Below are 16,146 nucleotides of genomic sequence, written 5' to 3' on the forward strand. Positions count from 1 at the left end.
GTGAAATACCTGACTCCCCTTAACTGTTCAAGTACCACTAGAACCAAGGACAGGGAATAGTGGTACTGCACCAGCAACTGGTTAAGACCTCTGTAGTCCACACATGGTCTTAAGCCGCCGTCCTTTTTTTTTTTTTTTTTTTTCAAAAAACACGCCGAGGCTGGCGACTTAGAGGGACGGATGTATCCTTGCCTGAGGGTCTCTGTTATGTATTGCTCCATGGTCTTCTCCTCCTCCTGAGAGAGAGGATATATTCTACACATGGTAGGAATTGATCCCTCCTTGAGGGTGATGGCGCAATTCCCACTCACGATGAAGGGGAAGCTGTGTGGCTTTGGTGGGGCTGAATGCTTGCACCGGGTCTCGATACTCCTCAGGAATGGTGATGTGTTTTTCTCCTCAGGATTCTCTATAGACATTGTTTGGAGTGGAATAACCTGGGTGGTCAAACATATTCCATTGCATGAGGGCAAGGATGCGTTTTTTTGTTCCACAGCAGCTGAGAATTGTGAGCATGCAAGCATGGTAGACCTAGTGTGATGGGGTGAGAGAGAGAGGAAAGGAGGTAGAAGACAATATGCTCAACATGCTCCCCGTTAGTTTCGAGGACAACATGAGGAGTGACATGTGTGATGTAACCCGACCCCACTAGTCCTATGTCGAGTGTTTGCATGCTTTATGGGGAGGGCAGGGTGATGGCTTTTATTCCTAACCTCCTTGTGAAACCCCAGTCCATAACGTTGCCAGCTGCCCGGAGTCGACTAACGTGGATGCAGTAAGTCGACGACCCTGGTGGAATACTTTCACTGGTCATTTAAACATAGAAAGGGTTGGGGAGCAACTCACCGAATTGTTGTGTCTCCGCTGATTCTCAGGCTTGCGGCTTACCCCTGCCATGCCCAGTTGCATCGGCTCCTCTGGAGCTTCGGTCTGCCCAGTCGCCAGAGTTCCCTCTCGCTCTAGCAACCCTCGGTGGAGGTAGCGTCTTCGCTCCTGCAGGAGGCGGTCATATGTAATGGCAAGGTGAACAACCTCATTTAATGTGGTAGGCTCCTGTTTGCACGCTAATTCCGACTGTAGACCAGCCCTCAGTCCGCTTAGGAAAGCATCTATGAAGGCAGGTTCATTCCAGTGTGAGCCCGCAGCAAGTGTTCGGAACTTCATAACATAAAAACACTGCAGTTTGGAATCCCTGTCTTAGTCTTAGTAGGGCTTGTCTGCAGAGTTTCCCCTGCCAAAGATGGAAAAATACCACTTTCAGTTCCTCAATGAAGCTGCGGTAGTCATTCATCAACGAGGAAGAGTTGGCCACGAGTGCGGCTCCCCAGCTGCGTACCTTCTTGGTAAACCTAGATATCACAAATGGCACCTTGGCATGGTCTGGTAAACAGGGTTGATGCCCAAAAAAAAGTTTGCATTGCAACACAAAGCCTTCACAGCTTTCCGGGTCTCCCCCATATGCCTCGGGGGTAGGAATCAAACATCGTATCCCCTCCCGAACAGGTTGGGTAACGGGAGGGGATGGTCGCTGCTCAGGACCCGTGGCCAGGCGGTTGACACACTACCCGAGACTCTGGACTAGTGAGCGGATTTCCCCAATTTCCTGCTCCTGCTGCTCCAGGGCTGCCATCTGGACAGAAAGCAGTTGAGCCCAATCAGGGCTGCTCGCCCCACTTCCAGGTGGCTGCACATTCTGTGTCGATGGTGCCACAGAGGAGGCGGGAGGCAAGATCAAGCCAAAGTGCTCTTTATTCTCCACTATTTAAATTAGACAAAAACCACAACAACGATGAGCCAATATTTGGTCCACTACTTTGTGTAGCGATCTACAACGTGGAAGTGAGCAGTCCAGCCTTTTCACAGCCTTCACTTGGGACCTGTGAGTTTAAATAGAGGGAGAGAACAAGGAACAAGTGCAGGTGATTAATACGCAGGGGATTGGGAACAAGGTAGGTATGTAGTGCAATCCTCTAGCAGGAGTGGGCGTGTCTTCCCTTTTGGATGACTGGCCAACTGTGATAATAAAAGGGTTCACAGTGCAGTTATATCACCTCAATTTCTTTATCTGGTTACAAGATATGGTCATTTAGAAAATTTTACATTTAGATTTGAGAGCAATGTAATTAATTCACCTTATATTATGTGGTGCATTCACAGTATAGGTTTAGATGAATTATTCAAGAGTAGATTTGGAAAAATGCTGCACTGTATGCTGTAACATTATTAAGCAGTGTTTCTGTACTGAAGCCTTTCTTTCTTTCTTTCTTTGTGGGTATGTGTTTGCATGTGGCCTGTATGAACAATGAGCATGTGTGTGTGTTTGTGCGTGTTGATGTGCTTTCCTTTGCTTCTGTTCTATTTCAGCATTCTCTCTGTGTCATCATTCCCATTATTCAGATTCACTCTAAATCAGTAATTTCAAATGCTAGAATGCTAGTACATTAGTTTGAGTTTAAATGAAAAGAGAAAGAGTGGACTTCACGTCTCACTAAATTATCACGATTATTATTATTATTGTTGTTGTTGTTGTTGTTGTTGCTGTTATCAACTTATTTATTTTGTAATGTATCTGCAAAAATGTATTGGCCATTGTATTGCATTTTGATGTACAATAATGCCACCCACAGGATAACCCTAATTACCACAAAATGAAAACATACCAAACAAAGAATGTATTTTCATTGGCATACTGTAGGGAGCCATTACTTAAATAACATAAGGTTAAATGTTGAAAAGAATAATTTTTATGTTAAGGAGACTGTGAATGCTCTGGTTGTATTTTAAGGTGTTTAGATTAAAAACCAGGAAGTAAGTGCAAAACTGACATGGAATCTCAAAAGAGGTTACGAACTCTACCAAATGTGCTCAAATTATCCATGCCACCCCCCCCCCCCCCCATCACACACACACCACACACTTCTACTACTCATACACATACTTCTACACACATTTCAGAACAAATGTATAAGGCAGCATAGAACAAATGTACAATTGTGTAAAAACTGCAGTTGTGTGTAGGGGTGTTTCTTGACCAAGTAGATACTCTGGAGGCCTTTTGTCATTTTGAAATCAAATCTAAGAATTAAATATTTGTACATTGGATTGGCTTATATTCTTGTGTACTGCTTTTCTTGTTTTTTTCTTGTTTGATGTGGTCTTTATTCACTACTATTGTATTTATTTATTGTTAGCTATCTAAACTAGCCATGAATGACTGTGGCATAGCTGGGAATTGATGTCTATACCTGTTTAATAATTATAAAGACCAGTTTGTGGGATGACATGACAACACCACAAAGGATCATTCATTAAAGTGTTGTTTAGTGAACATCTACCATTTTTGTAACACAAAAAAAAACAAAAACAAAAACAAAAAACACAGAAAGTGTGTTTATGTTTTTTAACGTTTATTTTTATTTTTAGGGCTCCTCCAGACATTAGATGAAAATCTTAGTAGCACCGGCCAATTTCAAAACCTTGAACCTTGACTTTGAGGTCATAGGTTACTTTTGATTATTTTTCAAGTAAGTTGTATACAAATGCATGGTATCAGAAAATAAGCTACAAGTTGTATGAAAGAATGTATAGTAAATTGAGATGGCACCATTCCAATACCCTGTATTGGAATCGTGTCAATATCAGCAAAAATCTTGGATTGGATATCAGGAGAAACATTTTTAAGGAAACAGATCTGATACTAAAAATAGGACAGCAGTGATTTACAGCAGCACACCACAGGTCACGTGGTAACGCCCAGGTTAGTTTGAACAGATCCTGATAATAGTTTGCGCACAGTTTATACCCACAAAGCTGTAGAGTCTAACTGTAGAGTTTTCTTCACATTAACAATTAAAACTATCATGTTCAAACTGAAACAACAAGCAAACTGGCCTCCTCTCCCTAGTTTGTTATTTGTAAATGTACAACCCACAGAGAACAAACTTTGCAAATGCAAGGAACGTATTTCCTTTGAACAACAGATGCAGGATTGCTGCATGATCTGTCTCACAGAGACCTGGCTGACTGATAAGGTCACTGACTCCGCTGATGAGCCTCCAGGTTGTTCCATGCACTGCACGGACAGAGCCCGGAACCTCACAGGGATAGGCAAGGGAGGAGGGGTATGTTTCATGATCAGCGACTCATAGGGTGATATAGTAATGTGCACACTGTTAAAACATTCTGCTCTTCTAACCTGGAGTTCATTACAATCTTATGTTGTCCATTATGGTTACTGAGGGAATTCTCTGCTGTAATAGCTACTTCAGTGTACATTCTTCTGCAAGCTGACACTGACCTGCCACTTTAATAAGGCAAACATTAAGATAGTACTACCAAAGTACTTCCAGGACATAATTTGTAGCATGAGGCAGAGCTGAACATTAGATCTCTGCTACTCTCCCATGCGAGATGCCTACAAGGTCCTGCCCCACGCCCTGGGTAGAAGTTAAAAAAGAAAGTTCCAGTTCTAAGACAATTGACTACTGGTCAGACCAGTCAGATGTTTTGATCATGCGGACTGGGAAAGGTTCTACTAACAACAACATCGAGGAGTACATGGAAACAGTCTGCAGGTTCCTCAGGAAATGCATAGATGTTGTTCCAACCTAATCAATAAAATTCTACCACAACAAGAAGCCCTGGATGAACAAAGAGGTTTGCACTGCTCTTAATGTGTGATTCGCAGAATTTAAGACAGCCAGCTATTCCCTTGGGAGAATTATTAGAGCAACCAAATGCATGAGTAAAATAAGGGAATAAAGTTAGCAGCAATTTAACAGCAACAGCAACGCATACCATGTGGTAGGGAATGAATGTCATTGCAGACTATAAGTGGAGTGTTAGGGTGCCTCACACCATCGTCTGTCTGGTGGAGGAACTCAAGGCATTCTATACTCATTTCAAGACTGACAACCTCTGCCACAAGACAACAGACAAGGACACAAATATCATCACCCTCTCTGTCTGAAGAGGACATACATTTTAGGAAAGGGAACATACACAAAGCTGCTGGTACTGATCCCTCTACTGTACTCCATCTACATGCATGACTGTGTAGCCAATAGCAGCTTTAACATTTTTTAAAAAATATACTAATGACACAACAGTGGTGGGTCTCAGTGGCAACAGCACATCAGGAAGAAGTCAGTGTCCTGAGACATTGGTGAGAGAAGAACTGCCTCTCCCTCAGAGTGGACAAGACCAAAGAGCTGACAGTGGACTTCAAGAAGTGGAAGGGAAATCAGATGTCTATCACCATCAATGGGACTCCTGTGGAGAGGGTCAGTTCATTTAAGTTTCTTAGTGTCCGCAACTCCGAGGATTTCACATGGACAGAGCACTCAGATAAGCTAGTGAGACAACAACACATCTGTTTCCTCAGACATCAAAAGAGGTTCAGCATCCTCAGAATATTCTATACATGTGCTATTGAAAACATCTAATTGGATGCATCACAGCCTAGTATAGGACCTACACTGCCCTCAACCTCAAAGTACTGCAGAAAGCAGCGCCCGGAAGATCACATGGGTCAAACTTCCCTCCCTCCAGGACATCTGTGCAGTCCGCTCCCTTCGGTGAGATGGTACTACAGTATCAAGGCTCAGACCGGTCGGCTCAAAAACATGTTCCATCAGGCCATCGCCATATAATCACTACACTTTTATGTATGCATTGTATAGTATCTATCTTACTGCATCTACTGTAGTGTCTGTTATGTTTTGGACATTGCATTGTATTGAATATTGTGGATATTTATTATTTTCCTTGTATATTATATGTATTGTTTTCTCTGTGTTAGCTACACTGCGGTGTAGTTAGGTATTTTCACTAACATGCATCCTGTTGTAGTGATGTGACAATAAAAGCAAATGTCCACTTAGCACTTTTGACCAGCATGGATCTGCAACCAATGGTGATATTAATTTTTCTGTTCTTTAAAAACAAATGATGTTAGTTCCAGTTTGACTATGACGTAAAGTAAGCTCAAAGTTGGGGAATGACCAAAAGCTGCAGAAACTTGACAGAAACCACATAAAAAAGAGTAAAACTTCTGAATATAATGGTATCCTGCTGAGTTTTAAGGTAAACCAGAAATTTTGAATTAAAAGCTAAATAATAAGATAACTTCATGTAACTCCATCCACAGATTATTTTTGGCTAGAAAGAATAATCACATTTCTATTGGTTATAAGCAGAATGAAAAGATTATCATAGTACAGGTAGCCCTTTAGTGCTTGACATACATTCAATAATAAAAAAAAATGCAGATAAACTATAGTGTAAATTTCAGGAGTCAGTGAGTGAGGTTGCCATATTGAGCAGAGAGAGAGGGAGGTAGGTGTGTGTGTGTGTGTGTGTGTGTGTGTGTGTGTGTGTGTGTGTGTGTGTGTGTGTGTGTGTGTGTGTGTGTGTGTGTGTGTGTGTGTGTGTGTGTGTGTGTATTTATGCTGGATGTGAGTAGAGTACAGCTGAGAACTAAGCAGGTGATGACAAGGCAATAAGTATCATCTCACTAAAAGAAAAACTGCATGGCAGTGGGAGAAAAAATAGCTTTTGCTTATTTCTATTTTTTCCTCAAAAAAATTAATAAAAACTTTTCATAAATTCTAAATACTTATAAAAACTACAATTTTATTAATATTTTCTGTAATATCCAGGAATGATGCCTGTAAAATATAACATATATAATACAGTAAGAACTCTGGCGGCTGCATTTTGAACTAGCTGGAGCTTGTTAAGGCACTTAGTGTTACAGCCAGATAGTAAGGCATTACAGTAGTCCATTCTTGAAGTGATAAATGCATGAACTAGTTTTTCTGTATTATGTGAGGAGAGTATGTTCCTAATATTTGCAATGTTCCGTAGGTGGAGAAAGGTGGTTCTAGTAATAATATTTACAAGAGCTACGAATGAGAGACTGGGATCCATAATTACTCCAAGATCTTTAGGAAAGATGTGACTGGGAGACCATTGAGGTTCATTGGGAAATTAGAGAGTGAGGACCTAGCTATCTCCCACATATCCACATATGCAAATATTAACAACTTACCATTTAATCTACTATGATGTCAAATAATCAACCAATATTGTATGGTGATTTTAATATAATTTCCAAATGGTTATTTGGAAGTTATGTGTGCTCCTGTTGTTTTCTAAATACCTCGTTACATTATTCTGTTCATTACATGTCCTTCATTAATTTGTATTATTCACTCATATTACCTCATCTGTATGTTGCTTAACCTCATGCATATTGTAAAAAATGTTACTGACTCTTAGTTGTGCTTACCAAAAATCCTATATGAACCAATTAGACAATATATTAAAGTTAGTAGTTTGTTATATCTACAAACCAGGAAAGTAATTAAACTGATTATCTAAATGCTCTACCCTCATTCTAAGACCAGGAGGTAGAAATGGGTAGGAATATGTGATTTTTTAAATTATTATTATTTTATTCTTGTATTGCTTTATTTCCTTATTTTCCTTATAATTGATTTGTGGTAGATCCTATGTATTCCTGTATTCTTATATCTCTTAAATTCTTTTCCCTGTATCCTGAACAAAGATTACTGAATATCCATGACTTAGGCAGGCCTTTTTTCTTCCAAAAGATAACTGACAAATTCTACCCCCCTAATTCGAGTTGAGAAGTGGAGTTCAGAAGTTGAGAGGTGAAGACAGGAGTTGACAATTTCGAACAATTTCGCAGAAAGGACGCTACTCTGCAATTCAAGCACTGATCTTAACATGTGGCATGCTGACCTGACACCTGAAGTCAAATGGATGCTCCCTTACACTCTTTGCGTTGTCCGGACGATCCAATGGATGACACTCATGCATCTCCATACTGTTCGCCGAGTCATGAGAGTCGACATTTACCTCATATATTACCAGTTGGTATCATTATGAGCATTAGTGTTTATTAATCACATTAGATGCGTTAACTTTTTTCCCTCACCTGTGACACAGCCTCATAACTCTCAATTAGTTTCCCACGTCACTGTTCGCAACAGCGTTCTTTCCTGATCCTCCTATTAGACTGTAGGTATACTTTTATTAAGAATTTCTTGATTAATTGTCACGGTAGGCCTGTCTCCTACCGGGAGGGACACATTCACTCCAGACAGGGGCCGTACCTGCCCCATTCACAATCACCTGCCTTTTGACAGGAGACACCTGCTCCTCATTACCTGTTACTATATATTCCTGCAGGTTCGGAGAGACAGCGCTGTGCATTAGTGGTCGAAAGCTCAAGTGCCCATTGGTGCAACACTGATACTATGAAGATGCTTCATCTTAGAGTGGTTTGGTATTATTGCATTCCTAATGGAAAATAAAGAACAAGTCTGTTCTACCTCGCCTCTTGTTTCATCTGTGCCCCCTGAAAGCGAAGCGAGCAACCCTGACTGGGCTCACCTGCTGGCTGCCCAGATGGAGCAGCAACGGCAGGAAATCGGGGAAGTTCGATCAATGGTACAGACTCTCGGCCAGTATGTCAACGGTATGGCCATGAGCCCCAAGGTATGAAAGACCTCCCCCACTAGCCCACCGGTGCCTGAAGGGGTGAAAGGTTTGATCGTCTCCTGCGAGGTGTACAGAGGAGATCCTGAAACCTGCGAAGGGTTCATAGTTTAATGTGAACTGTTTTTTGGCTACTAGCCGCAACTATCCGACCATGCCAAAGTGGAGTTTATTATCTCCCTGCTCACGGGTAAGGCTCGCGTCTGGGGAACGGCTCTTGTCACCAATAATTCACCACTAATGAGTGATTACACCAGTTTTGTGAGGGAACTACGAGCATGGTTTAACCATCCCCACCAAGGGAGGCTCTTCGGACAAGCGCTTTTATGCTTGAAGCAGGGATTGAGATCTGCGGTAGAGTTCACCATGGAATTTCGGACTCTGGCCACGGGGACGCGGTGGAATGAACCTACACTGATCGACACGTGTGTAAATGGATTAAGGGCAGAACTGCAGCTGGAACTAGCCTGCAAGCAGGAAGCTAGCTAGCTCGTTGAATGAGGTGGTTTACTTCGCCATACCGTACAACTGCCTCCTACGGGAGAAACATCGGTATGCACAGCAGAATTCCACACTACAAGACATTACCGGAACCCGCCAAGCAGACCGACAACCACGAGGAGCCCATGCTGGATGCAGCTGGATGCAGCAGGGGTACAGCCCAGGAGGGGAGCCAACAAAGAGGCAACAATGCGGTGAGTTGTTCCCAGTGTTTAAGGTGCCGGTGAAGGTGTCATACAAGTGTTGGTTGCTTTCTGCCTCTGCCCTAGTTGACTCAGGGGCAGCGGGCATGTCATAGACTGGGGTTTCGCAAAGAGGCTAGGAATCAAAGTCATCTCCCTACCCTCTTGGCTAAGCATGCAAGCCCTAGACGGGGACCCGGTAGGCCCTGGCTATATCACTCATGTCACTCCCTGTGTTCTCCTCATCACCAAAGATGGACACTCGGAGTGCATCACCTTTTTTCTCCTTCCCTCCCTCTCTCATTCTATCACACCAGGTCTGCTGGTTTCTGAGGACTTACAACCCACAGGTGAAGTGGACAGAGCACCAAATCCTGCAGTGGGCTCCCTCATGCAGCCAGAGGTGCTTCCCGAACAAGGCGGTGCTGCTAATGGCGACCTCTATAGAGACCCCAGAGCCGATAAGAAGGACCCTATTCCCCACGAGTATGCAGACTTGGCACAGGTTTTTAGGCCTATGAAGGCCATGTAGCTCCCATCTTCATAGGATGCACTGGAACATGGGTACATCTGCCCCTCTACCTCTAGCCTCAGCTGGAGTCTTCTTTGTAAAGAAGATGGACGGGGGCCTAAGACCTTGTGTGGACTACCGGGGACTCCACAAACTGCAGGTGCAGTACCCCTATCCCCTCCCCCTGGTTCCAGCAGCACTGGAACAGCTGAGAGGAGACAGGTTTTTCACAAAATTATACCTGCATAGTGCCTATAATTGAATTCAGGTCAAGGAGGGGGATGAGTGGAAGACGGCCCTCAGCACGTCCACTGGCCATTATGAATATCTGGTCTTACCGTCCGGTCTGGCCATGGCTTCATCGATATTCCAGGCCTACATTAACAAGGTTCTCAGGGAGTTCTTGGGAAGATCCGTCGTTGCTTACATCGACGACATTTTGATCTATTCCTCCTCCTGGAACCAACATGTGTAAGACGTGAAGGCCGTACTACGATCCCTGTTGCAGAACAAGTTATACTGCAAATTAGAGAAATGTGAGTTCCACTGCAAGGAGGTGGACTTTCTGGGGTACGTCATCCAAGAAGGGAGTGTATGCATGCAACCAGGCAAGGTGGAAACAGTGATGGCTTGGCTCCGACCACTCACATGTAAGGCACTACAGCGTTTCCTTGGCTTTGCCAACTTCTACTGGAGGTTCATCCGATCCTTCAGTTCGTTAGCAAGGCCCCTTACAAACCAGCTCCGTGGCCTTGCCTGAAGGCTCAAATGGACCCCCGAGGTAGAGAAGGCATTCGAAGAGCACAAGACCGCTTTCTCAACAGTGCTGGTGTTACGACAGCATGACTCAGAGAGACCATTTGTGGTGAAGGTGGATGCCTCTGACATAGGAGTGCTATCTCAGCATACAGGAGAGAGAGGCAGTCTATAGCCTATCGCATACTTTTCCCGAAAACTGAGTCCAGCAGAGCGGAAATACGGCGTTGGGGATAGGGAGCTGCTGTCCATGAAGCTCGCCTTCGAGGAGTGGAGGCATTGGCTAGAGGGAGCGTGACACCCCTTTACTGTGTATACGGACTACAAGAACCTGAAATACCTCCACCAAGAGACTAAATTCCAGACAGGCTAGGTGGTCAATCTTTTTTTCCAGGTTCCAGTTCTGGGTCACCTATAGGCCTGGGGAGAACAACACTCGAGCGGAATGCAATGCAGAGGCCCTGTCGATGAGCTCGGAGCCTGTTCTCTCTCCTTCATGCTTTTTGGCATCTCTAGAGTGGGATCTGGACCAACGATTAAAGGCAGCCAACCCACATCCACAATGCCATCCTAATCGCCTCTATGTGCCCCCGAAACATCGGTGAGCTCTCATCACGTGGGCACATACATCTTTGGGGACAGGACACCCTGCGCCACTCACACTGCACTGATTGGGGGGTGCTATTGGTGGCCAGCGATGAACAAGGAGGTGGTGAGATATGTGGCTTCTTGTGCTGACTGCACCCGCAGTAAAATGCCATGCGTACCTCCAGCAGGTAAGCTTCTGCCCCTGCCCCTCCAACCATGGTTGAGCATAGTCAAGCACCTTAACCACTGAGCTACCATTGCCCCTAGGTCACATGACTATGCTCGCTATGTCCACACTGTATGTCAGTACTAAATCAAGCATATGTCTGCCAGTGTGTGGGTTCTCTTACACATTGGCTAAAACCAATTGATTCCAGTATAGAAATAAAGGCCGATCTCAGAGTGTCTTGGGCAACATCAAAGTGAATATTGAAATCACCAACAATAATGGCTCTTTCTAGCAGAGTGACTAGATTAGTGAGGAAATCTGCAAGCTCGTTAATAAATTCTGAATAGGGTCCTGGGGGCCTGTACATCCCAATTAGTGGAAGAGGGTGGGTGGGCTTCTTATTGCTGGCTACATGATTTATCCCAGTAAAAAATAATTTACTTTAATACTAATACTAATGCAAATGTACAGTTTGAAAACTGTATCACTATATTGATGTGACTTGTGCGTGTTGAGAGAGAATGTGACAATAATGAAGTGGCAGTAACCAAAGATTAGGCTCTTCTATCTTGGACAAAACTGAACAATAATATGTCAGTCGGCAGCTTGAGGTACTTGGGATTTTAGCCACTAATTTGCTTTTCTTGAGATTTTGGACACTTATTATTTTTGCTTTTAAAAACAACAGGTTTGCAAACAGATTTCATGTTTCAAAAAATAAACAACTAAACTGTCAAAGTGGGGCTCTTGGCTTAGTTTGCTTTGGGTCCTGCTCTACGAATCTTTCTTTATCACAGGTTTGGCTTGTTCATGGAGATCTAATGCCTTTTGTTCCAGTGTAACACACCTGATCTAGCTGATCGAGGACTTCAGGGGTTCTGAATTTTTGAGCAAAATATATTCGTTATGTTTCAAAACAAAACAGTGTTGTTTACTAAAACACCAGGGAGCAATTTTAGCCACATTTGTTCTAATGTATATCTGATAATTAGCCTACTTAACACTCCATTCCTGAAACACCATAGAAATTTGTCTATCCATGTGATACAAGCTTTATTGTTGCAAAAATATAGGAAATGTCAAGGCTTTTATTAGCAAAGGATTCCATTTTAGGTTAGTGAGCAAAATTAGAGTAATTATAAATCATCCAGACAATTTTCTGGGACAAACAGAAAGCCAACCAGGAAAAAATTGTTTGGCTTAGTGACCCTATTCTTCTTACTTTTAAGTGATTCACATTTGTTCTTCATTTTACTTCTCAAAAAATGACATACTTAAATATTATTTGTTTTAGTTCCCAAATTTGAGTTATATTACTTTCTGTGGTGGTGGAAGGGAGGGAGCAAGACATGAGTGTGGTTGAAGGTAGTTTTTATTCTCCATGATGATAAATACAAACAAAACAACAAAAATAAAGGGAGTAAGTACACTGGCAGTAAGGCTCATAGCACTGCAACAGCAGCCAGCAAGCCCCTCCTTAGGCACTGTTGGAAAGCAATGGCAAAGACTACCTTTGGGCTTTATGTAGGGAGAGGATAAATAAGGCACAGGTGCTCATGATGAGTAATCAGGTGATTGGGAGCAAGGTAGGTGTAGTGTGTGTGTGTGTGTGTGTGTGTGTGTGTGTGTGTGTGTGTGTGTGTGTGTGTGTGTGTGTGTGTGTGTGTGTGTGTGTGTGTGTGTGTGTACACATTTACCATGTTTCAAAGTGAGCAGCTGGTCAAAGAAAAAAAAGTAGAACCACTGCTGATGGGCTATAATTTGTGATTTTTGTGGTAGACCAATCTTATCATAAGGTTCACACCATCATATCAGTAGCATGGTTGTGCATACTGAGATGGTAGTTTTAACAGGTAGGCTACAGAAAGTCTGCAGCACTAAGCATAGTCTGCCACCCAAACTTTTCAAAAATTAACAATTTTCAACAATGTGTGTGTGGGTGTGTGTGTGTGTGTGTCTCATAGTGCTGGCCCTACAGACCAAGACTTCATTCTGTCATCTAAAGCATCTGTATCTGTTTTTAGATTTGGCTGTATTTTACTCAGATTATTCAATGTCAATTGAAGATTACACAATCCAAATAAATTGTTTTGGGTGGACAATTCAATTTAAATTCAACTTAGTGTGCTTGACTCCTAACAAATATTAAAGGAACACTGCCACCTGCTAGTAGTATATTGTACTGCAGTATCTGCACTCTGTGTGCCCTAAACCAATAGACAGTCAACAGTGTGGTATTGTAAAATATAAATGCAGGACTTTTATTCAGAACAAACTTTGCCTTAACAAAGGATCTGAAGAGTATTGTAATTTTGTCATGTTCGTTACATAAACTTTTCAACATTGATTGAAACACAGAAATAGTCCTGAACTATTTAGTGTGAGGGTGTGTGTGTTGTTGTGTTTACATATCTGTCAAGCCAGGGTCTAAACTGTGATGATGGTGACTTATGTGGTGGTCTCTGATTTTGGTTCATCTTGGGCTGTGGCTGTATAGAGTCATGGTATACAATAGAACTGTTTTATACAATTGTGTTATACAATTGTTTCAGTATTTGCCTCACAAACACAGCCTTTGTTTAATTACTGAACATCACACATAGATTAAAAATCTTATGAAAAAAGTTCATCTGATCTATTGATTTTCATAAGTTTTATTTTTCTTTCATAGACAACAGCAAATCACATATTCTCGGCCCAACTTTTTTTATGCACTTGCATTCACACATTTGATTTCAGAATGCAAACTAGACCAAAATGTAGTGCAAAAGTAATAGTTTGCTAATGCGCAAATATTTTTACTCTTAAGTAAAGAATTTAAGAACTTATTTGCTATTTTAAAATAGCATAGCTAGAGAGTACAGATTACTAAATTGTTCACCTACAAATCATCATATTGACACTTTTAAAATTACTTTCAACAAACCTTTTCAATTATATTCCTAAATACCTTTTTAATGTTTTATTTATATACAAAGAAGTTTCAAATATACATAATAATTGAAAAAAGCAATGCACTTTTTTTTTACTCTTTCCTGTATTCCCTCCACTACACAACTATAACTAAATTCTGTTCAATAATTGTGAATGTTAGGTATTATAAAGCAATTCTTTGAAGGCTAAGTTATTTTTATGTTCATGATACAGGTATCATTAAAATGCTCAAATTATATTTCTTCTATGACTATGGAATATAAAGCAAGGGAGATTTTATGTTGACAATAATGTAAAAAGGATTTGACAGTAACCTATTGCTTAGGTTTCTGTGTTGAGAGTGGCAAGTCAGTAGAGTAAAAAATCATTGCTATAATTAGGCACTTTAATACGCAATAAACATAAGCAAAATTAATTTTGAAATTAATTAGACATTTCAAAACTGTGTTTTCTGTTTTAATTGAATAATATCTGTGAGAATATACTCTTAGAAAATAATCTTCTTCAAATCTGGTGATAAAAATTATAAATAGAAAATTAATAGATAAATGTTTATATAGTAAAACTCATAACAACATTATTCAAAGTATTTAAGATACCGTGCAATACAGTAATATTAGTCCACACTTAAAACATAAATACCATTTTCTTGTGTTAACATCTTTGAGGATTTGCTGTCTAGCATATAATACTGTGTAATACTGTAGCATGTTTATGGAAAGCATGTCTTAGTTATACCCAAACACCTCCATCCTTTCTTCCTTCCACAGGTCTTTATTTGCAGAGGATTAGCCTAGATCATGGTGATGTTTACAATATCACGTTCAGTTCAGGCTATCATTGATACTTGTGTAACAATCAATTCACCTCCCCACATAAAACAGTTTTCAAATGCAGAAATATCTGGCTACACATCAAAATTCCTGGTGATAAATGAACTCTTACAATCTTTATTTTGATCAGTTGTTAATTCACTGTAGGGCTTAATAAAACACATCCACATTGAGATGTAAATAAGATATATAACTTAGAACTTCTTAATTTATAAAATATGTTATGTTCATACATTTTAATTGTCTCTTCTTGTGAATGCAAGATCCATTAGCTGAAAAACCACATTTGGGATGGTCAAGGAGTTTCATGTCATGACATCTTGCTCATTGTAACAACTGTTAATTGTTTAATAACATTCTTTTTTAATCTGCTGATTACTTGAAATAGATGTTTTCAAGAGAATGTCATAGAAAATAGAAAACATTGAATACACACACACACACACACACACAGATAGAGAGAGAGAGATAGATAGATAGATAGATAGATAGATAGATAGATAGATAGATAGATAGATAGATAGATAGATAGATAGATAGATAGATAGATAGATAGATAGATAGATAGATAGATAGATAATTAACAACTGCTTTATTGTATACCTTGAAGAGTTATTGCCTGTCTGTTTCCATACAGCTTTTGTTAGTCATCCTCTTTATATTCTTCATTAATGGTTGGGCAATTGTTGAAAAGTTTTGGTGATAGACTACTCTTAGTGCTGCAGACTTTGCTGTAACCTACCTGTTAAAACTACCATCTCAGTATCCACAACCATACTACTGATATGATGGTGTGAACCTTATGATAAGACTGGTCTACCACAAAAATCACAAATTATATCCCATCGGCAGTGGTTCTATTTTTTTCTCTGCCCAGCTGCCCACTTTGAACACGGTAAATGTATGCGCGCGCGTGTGTGTGTGTGTGTGTGTGTTTGTTTGTTTGTTTACGTTTACCCTGTTTCAAAGACAGCTGGTCAAAGAAAAAACGTTTTTGGTGTAGCAAACTGTATTAACTTTAAACATGATCGTGTCTTTAAAGAGGGCGCCTTTTCTCTGCAGAATCGCAACTTGCTGACGTTTTCTGGCTGTCATGTGATTAGCCACTGCCCGTACACAGGGTTCAATGAGAGCTGTTTGCCCCAC

Source organism: Electrophorus electricus, chromosome 3, assembly GCF_013358815.1.
Source record: "Electrophorus electricus isolate fEleEle1 chromosome 3, fEleEle1.pri, whole genome shotgun sequence".
NCBI classification, from domain to species: domain Eukaryota; kingdom Metazoa; phylum Chordata; class Actinopteri; order Gymnotiformes; family Gymnotidae; genus Electrophorus; species Electrophorus electricus.